Below are 15216 nucleotides of genomic sequence, written 5' to 3'. Positions count from 1 at the left end.
AATCATCAGTATTAAAACAATAAAAGACCTGAAATATTTCAGTTGGTGTGCAATGAATCTAAAATATATGAACGTTTAATTTTTATCATTACATCATGGAAAATAATGAACTTTAACACAATATGCTACTTTTTGAGAAGGACCTGTAGAGGGAAACCCATCTATTGCAGTGCAATGCATCTGTTGCATTACAAAGTGTTATGTCACTTTTGTGTCTTCAGCAGCTTTCTTGCATTAAAAGGCTTTCTGGTGTACATTTAAATGAGCTATTATTTACTGTAGCAGTTCCCTAGTTTTTGCTGACAAAAATATGGAATATTGGTTAATTGATAATCAAATAAACAAACACAAAAATATAAATTTTTAAATAGGCCTTCAAAACAAGTAGTTTTACACAAAATATTGTCTATGTTAGAATTGATAACCCTGTAAAGAATGTGGCTTAGTGTCAAAATAAAGTTGAACTGATAACCGATAGGTGTCATTAAACTTAATGTACAGATATGGCTATTTATTCATTGTTACCATTTAATTTAATTATTCTTATTCATTACTATATTGTGGAGAACACACAGTTAAATTATGCACGTCTCAAAATTATTATGCCTCATCTTGCAGCCAACTTTATTATTATGAGACATATGCCCGTCACCGATGCGGACAAAAATGAAGACCGCATCGCTTTCCCCTTGCTCTGTCGCGTGTGAAACGCCATATACTGCGAAGCATCGCATTCACAATATAAAGCTGAACCCCTCCTCTTTTAAACTTAAAATGTACAACTCTTCGGATTTACAGTTTCTATTCAGTGTTTGACATTACCAAAAAGTAAGTAGTACACTACATACCTTCATCTGGGCATGAATCTCTGGATGGTGATCCCTCTGGTGCTGGAAAATATTAGATGTGTTCAGCGCTTTTGCTGACACTTTTTGTCTGCATGTTTTTCATGCTGGATACCCATCCTCAACAACACCTGTGTCTATTTTTTTTTTAGATAGCCAAAATGCTCCCAAATAGCTGATTTAATTAGCTTCTTCGGGAGATCTGTTGTTCCGCCATGTTTTAATTTTGAGAGTTTCACGTGCGCTGAAAGTTCACATTCTGCACGTGCTCCGCCTTACAAAGACAATCGCCTTGTGAGCTCCATTACCATAGTAACAGCTTCACAGACCAGGCAGAGGGCAGGGCACAGGCAAGTAGTTAGACCCACACTGCTGTTAGACTACGGCCAATAATTTTCAGTACATTTAAAAAAATAATAGACAACATGGTGTTTTTCTCCGGTTTATAACCATAGCTTCCAAATTCTTACGGTTTAATAACGTAACTATTTTAATCGCGGTTAATTGTGAAATCAGGTAATCGCGACATCTCTACTTGGCCATAGTTGTGAAATGCCCACAGGGGACTGATGCTACAGCTTTCTTTTGGCCAAACGTAAATACCTACATTTAGAAATGAGAAATTTGCTTGGCAATGTATTAACAAATGACTAATTATTGGCATTTAGTTTCGTTTTTTTTTAAAACCACAAATACTCCAAATTGATATGACTAGAAAATTTTGTGTGTAAATCAATGTTAAAATATGTTTTTTTTTTTTTTAATTTTTTTTTATAAAATGTATTACATTGATTACATATTTCATAAACCACAATGTGGCTCTGTGGTGCATTCAAATAATTTCTGTTTTTATTTCATCCCGACCAGTTTGACCGCAACATTGGCTCAACCGAAGGCATTTTTTGGGGGGCAGGACTGTCTGGGGTGCAGTTCTACAAAATGTATGGTATAGGATAGTACTTTACATGTCAATATATGAGTGGATAGGGAAGACTTTGTGTTTTATTTGTATAGCTGTGAAAGTTGGTGTTTGTAAGGTACAGAAAAGTATTTTTACAAATCTTAATAGCCATACAAATGTTTCTAGTGACTAGAAAGTAGGGTATATTAGTTATTTGCTGGCAGGGCTGAACCTGGTGTAAGGATGGGCCAGAGTATAACTTGTCGTCCAACAATTAACTAATTGACTTGTTTGTCTAGATTTTTCTTTTGGTTTTGACCTTTTGTGGTGGTGATTTACTTGGTGTGCTTTTTTTAGCCGTTGGAAAGTTGCGTCTTTAAACGTATTCAGACTATTGTGTTTTGTTGTTTGAGTGTCCACAAGTTTTTGACTACATCAATCTACAAATAGCCCAACTTTTAAAAATCTCAAGACCCCTGCGTTCTGTTCCATTCCGTTGCACTCCGACCAGCTTTTTTTTTTTAATGCATCCGATTAAACCAATGGAATTAAACTCCAATGCTGTTTATATGTGGGAAAGTTGGAACCCTGGGAAATTGGGTTGGATGCATAAGGCCCTGTTAAATCAATTAAATTTTTCTCAAATTACGTTTGATCTTTTTCGAAATAATACGTTTGATTTTTACTTGTAAAAAGTCAACTAAATTACTTCTAAAATTACTTATAATACTTCTTCCAAATAGACTAATGTGCCCTAGGTGTTAATATTAGAAATGTACATGAATTACATGCAGCAGTTATCTAAATCAAAGTTGTAGAATACCTAGCCATTGTTAAACCTACAATGCTAATTTAACAAACACTCACCTATTACAATGTTGAGGACACTCTGATCTTGGTTGTCTGAGGTTTCATCGACAACAAGGAAGAGTTTCTTTCCACGTATCTCTTGCAGCAGTTTTTGCATGTGTTGTTCAAAGACGTGCGACAGGTGAATCTGTCTCAGGCTACTAACGTTTTCTGTGAGTGCTCCTCCCTGTTTGCTATGCTTCACAAGAAAGGGACTTTCTTCAATTTCTCAAGTGGTATGTCTGTCTCCACACATATTGCAACAAAAACCTCTACAAACTCATGTCTAGCATCTATTGATAATGAGGTAGCTTCGATAGATAATGAGGTAGCTACTGGTAGTTGATTTCGCCTTGTTCTTGAGATGGACTCTCGATTTTAGATGGACATTTCACTTATCTTCACGAGTCCAGTCAAAAGTGTTTGGCAAATTTTACAGAAAAGCTGTTGGCCAGACTCGTAGTAGTCATTGGGACATTGTTCCACCCGGTACTTGGCAGATAATTGCGTTTCTTAATTTTTTAGATGTGATTGCCTTACCGGAGGCAAGTAATTTAGACATGTTTCTTATCAATGATGGCAATTCACATGTGAATGTGAATATTCAAGACATGGTTACTAGGTCACATTAACTTTGCCATATTTTAGCAGGATTCAAAAGTCTCTGAATGGTTATGTTTGCAAGTATTTTACATTATCGTGAGTTATGTGAAACACTTAGGTTTGGAATACCAACACAGGAAAATATGATTCCTTGTTTTATAAGTAAATTCAGTTTTTATGTATAGATTCCTCGATTCTGTGTGTATTTTCCGCAACGCGGAAACCATAGGGCCCTAGATGCTCAGTATACTGTCTCAAATACACCGAATGCAAACCTGTAATCTTTGCTACTGCCTTCCAGTGCTGCTCATTGCCAGTGTAATAGCCATTAATATGTGTTTTCAATTGGAAAAAAGTTTCTTAGTCTAGAATATTCATTGTGAAAATAGTGTGTGTCTATGGATGGGTTTTGTTTGAATTTTATGCAGTGTCCTTGTGATGGCTTGTACTTTTGCATGCTCTTTGATTAGTACTGTCCAGTAGAGCTGTTTAGCCATGACGTTAATTTGTAGGCGAACCCGGAAGTCTGATTCACCATGGGATTACTCTGGATTTTCCTATGGGTTTTTATAATGGGGTTTTTGAATATATGAGATAAATAATGTATTTTGTAAACATTGCTTGGCGATACATGGATGTTTTTTTCTAGAACATGTATTACACACATTCATACCTCAAGCGTGAATTTTGAAGCTGCCTTTTAAAAAAAAAAAAAAGTATGTAATTCAGTACGGCTCAAATTCACTTTGAGGTATGACTGTGTTATTTATGTTGTAGAACAAAGCTTCCATGTATCGTCAAGTAATGTCGATAATCCCGAGGGAACCTATGCTGAATTCTCTTTTGGATTTTTGGACTACAAGCTGAACAGCTCTGTTTTGAGTGTGTTAGTTTGTGGTTTGCAGTTCCTGCTAGTTTATAATTAAATGTGATTTTGAGAAATGTGCACAAGGATTTTATAAACCCACTGGCCACAACGGAAATCCTGCCTTTTAACTGTAGCTAGTTGTACTTTACTGGACATCCTGTTGCCAGGGTTACCTCTTTTACCCAATGTGTTTCATTTGTCATTGACAAACTTTTAAATTCCCATTTTCTTGGGTCAGTTTTAAATTCCCAAGTTTATAATAGTTGCCATTTAGTTCAAGGGATAATTCACCCAAAAATTTAAATTCATTGTTCGTTCATTGTTTTCGCATCCTCATGTTGTTTCCAAACCTGCATGAATTTCTTCTGTTGAGCACAAAAGAAGATTTCATCTTACGTTATTTAACCGTTTACATTCACTGTATGGGAAAGAGCAGCGTAAACATTTTTCAAAAAGTCGTTGAAAGGGTTTGGAATGAAAGGTGAGAAAATTAGGAGAGAATTTACATTTTTGGGTGAACTATTTTGTAAAGCAGTTCAGTCTTGGCAATATAAAAAATAGTTTAATGAAAAACTGAACCAAAAACGCACAAACCTAAACACACAGAGCAGCTGCCTGTAAGTCGTCACCAACTGCCTTTATCCCTCACGCACCCCCATCAGGCTGATTGGGGACCGGCCGTGCGTTGTTCCAGACAGGCCCCGCACTCCTCCGCTCTACATATTCCTTTAAACTTGAAATAGATTACCTTGATTTATGGTCATCTGAAAAGCTTCTGAATTCACTGGAAAATTTGTCAAAATCCCAATGCTCGTTTTGCATAATGTGGAAGCAAACAAACAGGTTGCTTGTCTAAAATCAGCCAGCTTGTCCTGGAGACATTTGCATGTGTACATGTAGATTGAGTGTTTGTAAGACTTTTCAGTGTGAGCTAAAAAGTGTCATTTACTTAATTACATTTTGAGAACATTTAAAGTCATTAAAACACTTGCATCTGTGTTGCCTCTCAATAGTTTTAGCAGGACGATTGATTGATTGATTCTCTTTTGTTAATGGTGACTGAACAAAGCACCATAACATTATAATTGTAAGACATGCTACAACAGTAATTGCAAAGTTTTGTTGAATGGCACCACCATGATAATGCTCTAGCTTTGTTGGAGATGTATCGTGATACTGCTATGGTGTTCATTTAACTGGATAGTTAACCAAAATCAAAAAAATTGACATCTTGACTTAATGTCATTCCAAACCTGTTTTATTTTATTATTTTTATAACAGTTATTTTTTAAATTGAGTACTCTAACGATTATTATGGCGATTAATCAGGTAATCTGAAAATTATTTATTAACCTCCGCCTAAAATAATAAAAAATATCTTATTTATTTATTTGTCAATTCTGCAATTTTGTAATATTTATTTTTTTAATATAATTAAATCTAAGTAATCCTGAAAGCCCTACAAAGAACCTGTTAATAAGATTAATTATTTCATGAATTGTGCTGTATGTTAGTTGTTGCATGCAACCAGTGAAGTCAATATGTTGTTCTGAGAAGCAGCTCACATTCCAACAAAAATATAATTTATTTCGATGTGATGCTTTTAGATTCAGGCAACTTGTGCTGTACAGGAAACAAAGTCAAGAGTTTTTATTAGGACATTGTTCTGTCCACATTGTCAGTAGAATGTAGACCAGCTTTGAGGGCTGCACTGTTTTTAAAATAATATTTATTTAATTAAACCTATTTTAAGGACTATTTTTATAATTATGAGGGAAGTAACCTCACAGGCTAGTAAACATGCTATTTAAAACCTTATGGAAACATGTAATACGGAAAACACAGAGTTTGTAACTGCAACACTTTATGCCTTTTTTAATCATATAGTTTTCTGTGTAATTTCTTCAGTTATTTTACGCTATATTTGTTAGAAGTATAGATTTAGTAAATTAATGCAGAGGTACCAGGGTTGGTATCGTATCAACCATAATAAATAGATATATTCTCCATTCCAAACCCCCACTGAACAGAAAAGGGAATTGGATGAAGACATTTTGTGAACCGGACTCAAACCTGCGTCAACCACATTAGCACCAAGGCTTAATGTCTGGATTACATGCACTAACCGCTGCTCCCAATTTCAATTTCTCATTCTCTTGAAATCATCCAAATTACTAACAAGACAGATTTCTGTTCTTTCGAGCCTCTATCTAGTATTGGGTGATGGTTGGGGGTACTGCTAGGGTTGCCAACATTCTATCAGCCAAATACAGGACATTACATTTCTAAATACGGGACATTTTTTCAGTGGGGCTCATTTTTCACTGGCGTGATTGTAGCTTCACAGTCTTTTCTTTTGCAGGGTTATCCATATTTGCCGTTTAATCCGTATTTCCACATGCCAAATCGACTGAAAATCGTCACACATTGCCCAAATGTTTTCTTGTGGAGGAATTTGCATGTTTACTTAACGTATACTGATTCGCTTGGGGGGCTGTGATGGGATGATTATAGGTGTCTGGGATCATTCTTAAGTGTCTTGATCAGCACTGTTGCTGTTGTATCAGTCAGTGGCTAGATCAGTGTAGCAGTCACTAAACGGGACAAGGGAGGACACGTATGGGACAAATCATTTAGGCCCAATATAAGGGACGTCCTGGCTAATATGAGACAGTTAGCAACCCTAGGTACTGCTGACCCAAAGCTGTGTCTCTACTCTGGTTTTTGGTATATGTTTATGTGTGTGTGTTCACAGTTTCAGCCTCTGGAGCCTCTTTCCAGCTTGCACCCTCCACGCCAATAGCAGTTTCTGCCAGTGCATCTGTGTGCCAGTTCATAAGCGTGTGTGTGGGGTCTGTGTGCCAGCCTGCTAAATGGACCTGAATTTGTGTTATTTGGTTGGACTTTGCGTGTGTGTGTGTGTTTCCTGGCAAGCAAAAAATACAGTGTTTATAACCGTACAGAAAAAAAGAGTCTCACGGTAGCGTCTGCTTATTCAGTCTAGCCCTCACTACAAATTAGGGGAAACTTTAATCCATATTAACCCTTTAATCTCTGGTGCATGTTTGGGCTGCCGCCTGCAATTTTTCAAACTCCAATTTAAAAGCTCACCATTTACACACACTGTGGACTAATTGCAAAAATTTGGTATCATTATTCAGAAAACTTCTCAAATAGAAAAAGACTAATTATTCATAAATAATATTGTATATGTTTACAATCTTATGATGAACAAAGTTAGAATTTTTTTTTTTTTGTTTCTTAATTTGTAAGCATGTAATTCTGGTTCTGTTCAGCCTGCCTCCCTTTAACAAGTCTTAATTCATTGAACTAGATGGTAACAAGTACTATAAAAAATTGTTTTCCTATCACATTCCATCACATTAAACAGATCTGAAATGTAGTTGGTGCTCTAAATACATTTTAGCCCTCACAGATGTGCTAATTCATAGACCTTCAGTCTAATTTTCAGTTCATGCACCACCCATTGTTTCATCAAATATATTGGCCTCTGAGTGGACTAGAAGCTCAATCTGGAATGTGTATTTTGGTTTGGACATCTAAAATATTGATTTATTCACATGCTAGCTCACAGACAAGTAAAAAATATTACATTTTGTAGAAAATTGCCTAAAGTAAGAGCAGATATGAAGTTTGTGGCTACTTGGGGCTTACAGCAGCATTGATTGGTGCATCAAAGATACATTTGTGTTTGAGGTTACAGAAATATTATTTCACTTTTATTATATTGAAAATCTTTTCAATCCGGGGACCATAAAGTTTTAAGCTTAAACTTATTTTGCGATACAGCGTCCCTCTATGGACATGGCGGCGGCAAGGAGAGAGCAGGTCGGTCACATAACAGTGGTCATTTACTGTCAAGTCTTTAAGGTGCACTCAGTAACTTTTTTTTTTCTTCTTTGTGTCATCTTGGATTTACACTGAAACCTAGCGGTTTGGATGTAGCATAATTTAAAATCAATAATTTTCAGTGTCGAATGGGATTGTAGAAATGTAGTTTTCACAGTCAGCCATGATTACTTTAATCAGTGAGTGTAAGTGTCCAATAACAGGACTGTTACTGAGATTAAGCGAGTAGTATTCGGCTGGTCATTTGATTCTAATTTGGCAGCCCCCATGTGCGGAAGCCCTGCCTGTAGAATAAAATGGCTTTTATAAGGTTACTGATATGACTGGAGGTCTTCATTTGAATGCGAGTGGTCATGATTTACATATTGCAAAAGTACAATTCATGTCTTAAACTTTTTTTTAATGAGGAAACAATTACTGAGTCCACCTTTTAAAGGAGAAGCAGAACCAAAACCTAGTAAACTTTACTAATATTATATTGAACCTCAAGAAACATTAATAAAAGTTTGGTCTTTTTAACCCCTTAAATTATGGTCTGTTACAGTTAGCGTTAAGCGTTTTTTTCATTGTTTGAATGGGTATCGCCAACTAAAATGTCATTTTCATTGACTAAAATGTATGCCATTCTTGCCAAGGTAAAATGGATTAAAATGAAAGGATTCTGAAATGTGGAAATATTGACTGAATTTATAGGACGTTTTTGTCAAAGGCTGAAGAAATTATGACAAAATATTGTGTGCAAGTCAACAATGTTGCCAGTACCCTTAGTTTATGTCACAGGTATTAACCGTGATTTGCCACTTGCTGTTTATTTGCTGGTTAAGGGACAGTTTCATTCTATAGATAATTTTATTGGATGAAAATCTGTAAAAAAAAAAAATTATATATATATATATTTCATAAATTGCATTGGCTGAGAACTATGCCATATGAGTTGATTAACAGAAATGGTCTTTCTACCTAGTGTCAATTTCAAAATCCACTGACAGCTTTGTTAGTCGATGCACATTTTCTATGTTCATTTTGTGTATGAATATAGTAAATGTTGTGTAAATTTAAGCATTTTGTTTAGTTGTTTTCATGAATTTTGTGTACTTATTTTCTATCATTACTCTTTTTAAATATCTGTAAATAGCTCTCTAGACATCAGTTTCTGCATTGGCCATTAAAAAAAAAAAAACAAGTTTGGTCAACAACTAATCGCGCGTGTGTGTGCGCGTGTGTGTGTGCGTGTGTGTGTGCGTGTGTGTGTGCGTGTGTGTGTGCGTGTGTGTGTGCGTGTGTGTGTGTGTGAGAGCATGCTCCTTTTGTCATGATGTGTGTAAATGCAGGCATGCACGTGCACACACTTGCGTGCCAGAGCACATCACCCCTCTTACCAGCTGGTCGACTGACATCATGTCACCATGGTACCAGGCCTTTGCTGGCCTGTAGAAGCCTGCAGCAGCATGCCAACAACACAGACACACAAAAAAAGTTTAGTCTTGCATTTAGGGAGAGGGATCGCCATGCCAAATCTGGTAGCCGAGCAGGAGACCCCACCACTGCACACGGAACAATACTAAAGTATCAATACTGATGGAATCAAGAATATCACATATCACATAAAAAATCGATTCTTGCGTGTGTTTTATTTTTTTTAAACAAGTGATTTTATTATTTAGATTACATGAATATCAATGAATCATATATGTGGTTTATACTAACTAATTTTTAAAGGGTAAACAAAGCAGCCTAATCATTTTCTGATTAGGCCCATAAAAAAAAAAAAATATATATATATATATATATATATATATATATATATATATATATATATATGTAAAATTAAGTAATAATAAAGTTACTAATTTTATCCAAAGAATTTGTAAAAATTCAGTTCAATAGAAGTAGTGGTATTGGTATCGATATCAGCGATATTGGCCTAAAATGACTTCGTATGGGGTCGAAAAGAGAATAAGGTCTCTTACACGCACACAAACCTTTATATCATTGTAGGAACTCTTCATAGACGTCCATACATTTTATGGATTTTATTATTTAGAAGGTTTATTAATAAGCCATTTCACTCATGGGGACCGCTGGCTGGGCCCCACAAGGTAGGTGATCTCAGGTTTTACTATACTTGTGGGGACATTTGGTCCCCACAATGTAATATAAACAAGTGTACACACACACACACACACACACACACACACACACACACACACACACACACGAGAGAGGTTAATCAATGCCAGCGCTGGTCTCAGATCAGGAGAGCTCACTTCACTAGACAGACACAGACACTCGAGTGAACAAAGGAACACACACGGCCAAGAGTGCAGCTCTGCATTTAGAGAGCATGAGAAGGAGGGAGGCACAAAACATTTGTCTAATGTTTTAAGTTTGCTGGGTTTAGCTCAGGCCTGCAGAGTTTACAGCTTATGCATTTGGAAAATGTTCAGGCTCTGTGGAGGAAATGGATGCAGGCTTGACGGAAAATAAAAACTTTAAGATGCTGTTGCAACTAAGAACAGCTATGCCTCAATCTCAGTTTTATATCAGGATCTCTGTCTCTCTCAATCCTATTCTTCTTGATCTCTATGTGCACTGTTGTGAATATATTGCACACTTTATTCTTAAATTGAGATTAGCGTCCAATAGCTGTCCCTGCTTGGGCAATTTTCAGAAGTCTGAACGTCAAAATATACATTTCTGTTTAAAATATTTTGTTATTAGCCAATTCGATCATTTCAGTTGAATAATCAGCCTAATTTATACATTGGTCTATCAAAACACGCCTAGTGGTTCACCGATATAGGGTGGCATTTCAAAGCCAATATAGGGCTGTAGTAGGGCTGAGCAATATACTGAATATTAATGATATAATCGATGTAAATTTGCTGATGTCAAATTGACCAATATCGTGAATAGCATGATGAATTTAATGTGCTTTCATTTGGCCATCAAGTTTCATAAATTGTGCATCAGTTGACTAATTTCACAATCATTCAGGCCTGCAAAATTAAACAAAATAACATCAGAATGGCAAGTTGGTCATGTGATTTATTAATCCACAAAAGGCTGTGATTTAAAGAAAGGCAAACCTAGTAATTGGAGTTTGTCCCAGATCTTGACTGAATAGCGGTTCATTTTCTCTTAAAATTATTACAGCTATCACAGTAAAATAACCAGTTAAAACAAATACATTGGTTAAGTACATCGGATAAAAATGGCAATGTCTATAATATCCTATATTATTTCAATTTCGGTTGAAACGCATCCTTGTGCTCCTCTCTTTCGCTCTTGTATCAACCAAACTCACGCTGACAAAATTACATGCACGCACACACCAACACACTACCTTGTCACTTCAGTAAGTGCTCCTGTAAAGCAGCACAGTCCTAATGTGACATTTTTGAACTAGCAACGGAGGCTAGGGCAGTATCAAACTCTATTGTGGAAGAAAGTGTTCCCTCTCGCTGGACGAAAACCAGAAAATGTCTTGATATAAAACTCAAAATGATGTCTTAAGATGTGGTAACCGTGGTATAATCTGAATAATTGACTCCGGCCTGTTGAATTATTGAAATTGGATCACTGAATTATTGAAAAATAATTCGGAGTCAATTATTACTTAAAAAAAAAAGTAATAATTTTTTTGAATGTTTTGAAAACCTGAGCTCTTGAAAAAAATAGAATAATGAATAATACTGTATTAGCTGCTTTTGAGAAGCGAGTCTGTTGTCAATTCCTTAATTTTAGACAGTTTGAGATGTAGTTCTGTGGCCTTGGCACCTGAACTTGCTGGGAGAGCGAGGTGACTATGTTTGTTAGACTATAAACAAATTATTGAGACTGATACACCAAAAAAACTGCTTATTTGCTGCCTGTCCGAACAAAGCCATAGCCTTCCAGCAGGCAATGATGTAGGTTTCTCTTGCTCAACCTCAGTCTTCTCTATGCACTGATAAACTGGTTTGTTTGAGCATGTATGGAATGCTATTGTGAAAGCTCTGTGCAGTAAAAGGTTAAGTTCTACCATGTCTGCTTGCGTCACTGTCTTCTGATGGTAGGCAGGGTGTAGGTATTTATTTTTTTTTTGCACACAAAAGAACCTGTAATTTGAGGCTACAATATTTGGTAGACGTGACAACACACAAGTGAGGTAGATCTCATGTACGCACGCACACACAAAGGATCTACTTTGTTACTTCAGTAAGTTCTTCAGTAAAGCACCGCAAGCTGTGCGTTCCTCTGTTGCTAGTTCTAAAGTTACATTTTTTTTTTTAACTAGCAATGGAGGTTAGGGCTGTGTCAAAATATGTGGCGGAAAATAGTAGATCCCCTCGTAAGAGCGTTTTATGGACAAGCCAGAAAATGTCTTTATATGTCTTGAGGTAGATCTTGTGTACGTCATGCTGTTATTTGTCAGTACATGTGTGCGTGTCTGCTGTCACCTGGTTAAATGATGATACAAATGTTTTAAGCCTTTATTTAGCACACAACTATAAAACTGTTACAAACTTGACTGTAACATAACCCTGGGCGGAGGTATTTAAGTGGGTGGTGTTGAATGTGGAAAGCAAACGATCACTTTGAACTGATTGACAGAAAACAAAGAAAAGGCAAGGAAAATTCATGAGGTGATTATATGAAAGTAACATTTAAAGAGTGTTACGTATTGGTAAATGACTAGTGCTTCTCTGGTTTGAAACTTTTAAAGTGGTTTCAAGTTTGTTCATGTATAAATCTGATATACTGTGTCCCCCTCTAAATAAAAGCAAGTTGCTGCCCTGTTTTTCCCAGATGAGCGTATATGAACGCAGCCACATTGTCATTAAGACCAGTTGGAAATTCTGGATTTTCTCTCAATCTCAACTTGGTGTTGGTGAGTGTCAATTAAATAATCATGGTGGAAGCTAATTTGGTGTTTGATTAAAATTGTATTTGCGTATTTTCACTTTACACCTCTTGTGTACTGTTTATGAAGAATAGCGGTGGACAAAATAGAATTTTACAATCATCATTTGAAATGTACAGATGAGCCAAAACATCATGCCTAATATGCTGGTTGGTCCTCCGTGTGCTGCCAAAACGGCTCCAACCTGCCAAGGTATGGACTCTACAAGATCCCTGAAGGTGTCCTGTGGCATCTGGTACCAAGACATTAGCAGCAGATCCTTCAAATCCTGTAAGTTGCGAGGTGGAGCCTCCATGGATTGGACTTGTTGGTCCAGTACATCCCACAGATGCTTGGAGTGAGATCTGGGGAATTTGGAGGCCAGGGCAACACCTTGTACTCTTCATTCTCAAACCATTCCCGTGCAGTGTGGCAGGTTGCGTTATCCTGCTGAAAGAAGCCACTGCCATCAGGGAATGCCTTTGCTATGAAGGGGTGTTCCTGGTCTTCGGCGATGTTTAGGTAGGTGGCTCTTGTCGGATTGACGTCCACATGAAGGGCCAGATACAGTGTTTCCCATCAGAACATTGCATTACACTCCATCCACCAGCTTTGCGGTTTCCAACAGGGCATCCTGGCGCCATCACTTCCACAGGTAAATGGTCCACATGTCCACGACCATCCATGTGATGTTAAATAAAACGGGACTCATTGGACCAGGCAACCTTCTTCCACTGCTCCAAGGTCCAGTTCCGATGCTCGCGTGCCCATTGTAGGCACTTATGATAGTGGACAGGGGTCATCAAGGGCACTCTGACTGGTCTGAGGCTATGCAGCCCCATACGCAGCAGGGTGCGATGCACTGTGTCTTGTGACACATTCTTTCCATAACCATCATTCAAATTTTCTGTGACTTGTGCCGCAGTAGACCTTCTTTCGATTCATGGACTACAAGAACTGATTGTTCGTTTACCATCTAATCTACACAGACCTTGACGCGTGGCCTTGTTAGGAGATGATCAACATTATTCGATTCACCTGTGAGTGGTCATAATTTTTTGGCTCATCATCTATTGTATTGGCTCAGTGAATATTGGTCGACCACTAATTTAAAACATGTTTCCACCTTAATGTACATTCATCGGCCACTTTATTAGATACACCAATTATTCATGCAATTATCTAATCAGCCAATTGTGTGGCAGCAGTGTAATTTATAAAATCACGCAGATATGGGTCAGGAGCTTCAGAATGGAGAAATAATGTGATTTCAGTGATTTAGACCATGGCATGATTGTTGGTGCCTGACGTATTTAATATTTGACCAATTTGGATTGAGTATTTCTGTAACTGCTGATCTCCTTGGATTTTTATGCAGAACAGAGTGTAAAGAGAATGGTGCAAAAAACATCCAGCGAGCTGAAGTTCTGTGGGTGAAAACGGCTTGTTAAGGACAGAGGAGAATGGTCAGACTGGTCCAAGGTGACAGTAACCCAAATAAACACGTTACAACAGTTCTATGCAGTAAAGCATTTCCGAACACACAATCGGCTAGAGCAGCAGAAGACCCCTCCGGGTACCACTACTTTCAGCTTAGAACAGGAAACTGAGGCTGCAGTGGTCACTGGCTCACCGAAACTGGACATTAGACGATTAGAAAAACAATGCCTGGTCTGACAAATCTGGATTTCTGCAGAGGTACACAGATGGTAGGCCCACTGCAGCCTTAGTTTTCTGTTCTTGGCTGACAGAAATGGAACCCAATGTGGTCGTCTTCTATTGTAGCCCATCCGCCTCAAGGTACGACATGTACTTTGAGATGCTATTGTGATCACTACAATTGTGCAGAGGGTTTATCTGAGTTACCGTAGCCTTTTTGTCAGCTCTAACCAGTCTGGCCATTTTCTGTTGACCTCTCTCATCAACAAGCCATTTTCGTTCACAGAACTGCTGCTCACTGGTTGTTGTTCACACCATTCTGAGTAAACTAGAGACTGTTGCACATGAAAATCTCAGGAGATCGGCAGTTACAGAAATACTTAAACTAGCCTGTCTGGCACCAAATACTTTTTAAGAATACAGTTTATTTCAGAGTTTTTGCAGAAATTTGCATTCTTAAATGTCATGTTAATGCAAATGCTGTTTTCCTTACGCAGCTTATGGGTTTAAGAGAAAGCGGTTAAACAGACCTTGTTTCTCCCTGAGAACACAGCTTATGTGGTCATGTAAATGTAAAAGTGGCATTCTGATGGTTGTTTGAAGAGGGCACATGTGCATGGAACAGACCGGATAACTAACGTCATAGGATGTAGCCCTACATCATATCAACATGTCAACACAGTAGAAAGAATATTTCTAGGAGTACATTGGAAAAAGAGAAAATGACACACATGTG

The 15216-nt window shown here is 37.4% G+C and overlaps 1 protein-coding gene across 3 annotated transcripts in view; it reads left to right on the top strand.

The window, feature by feature from the left end:
- LOC127644026 (B-cell CLL/lymphoma 9 protein-like) overlaps positions 1-15216 on the top strand; it is a 157384-nt gene that overhangs the window by 97679 nt on the left and 44489 nt on the right. The gene's annotated exons all lie outside the window — the stretch shown is intronic.

The sequence above is a fragment of the Xyrauchen texanus genome, chromosome 5, assembly GCF_025860055.1.
Source record: "Xyrauchen texanus isolate HMW12.3.18 chromosome 5, RBS_HiC_50CHRs, whole genome shotgun sequence".
Taxonomy (NCBI): domain Eukaryota; kingdom Metazoa; phylum Chordata; class Actinopteri; order Cypriniformes; family Catostomidae; genus Xyrauchen; species Xyrauchen texanus.
This window is presented reverse-complemented; position numbering and strand designations above follow the sequence as displayed.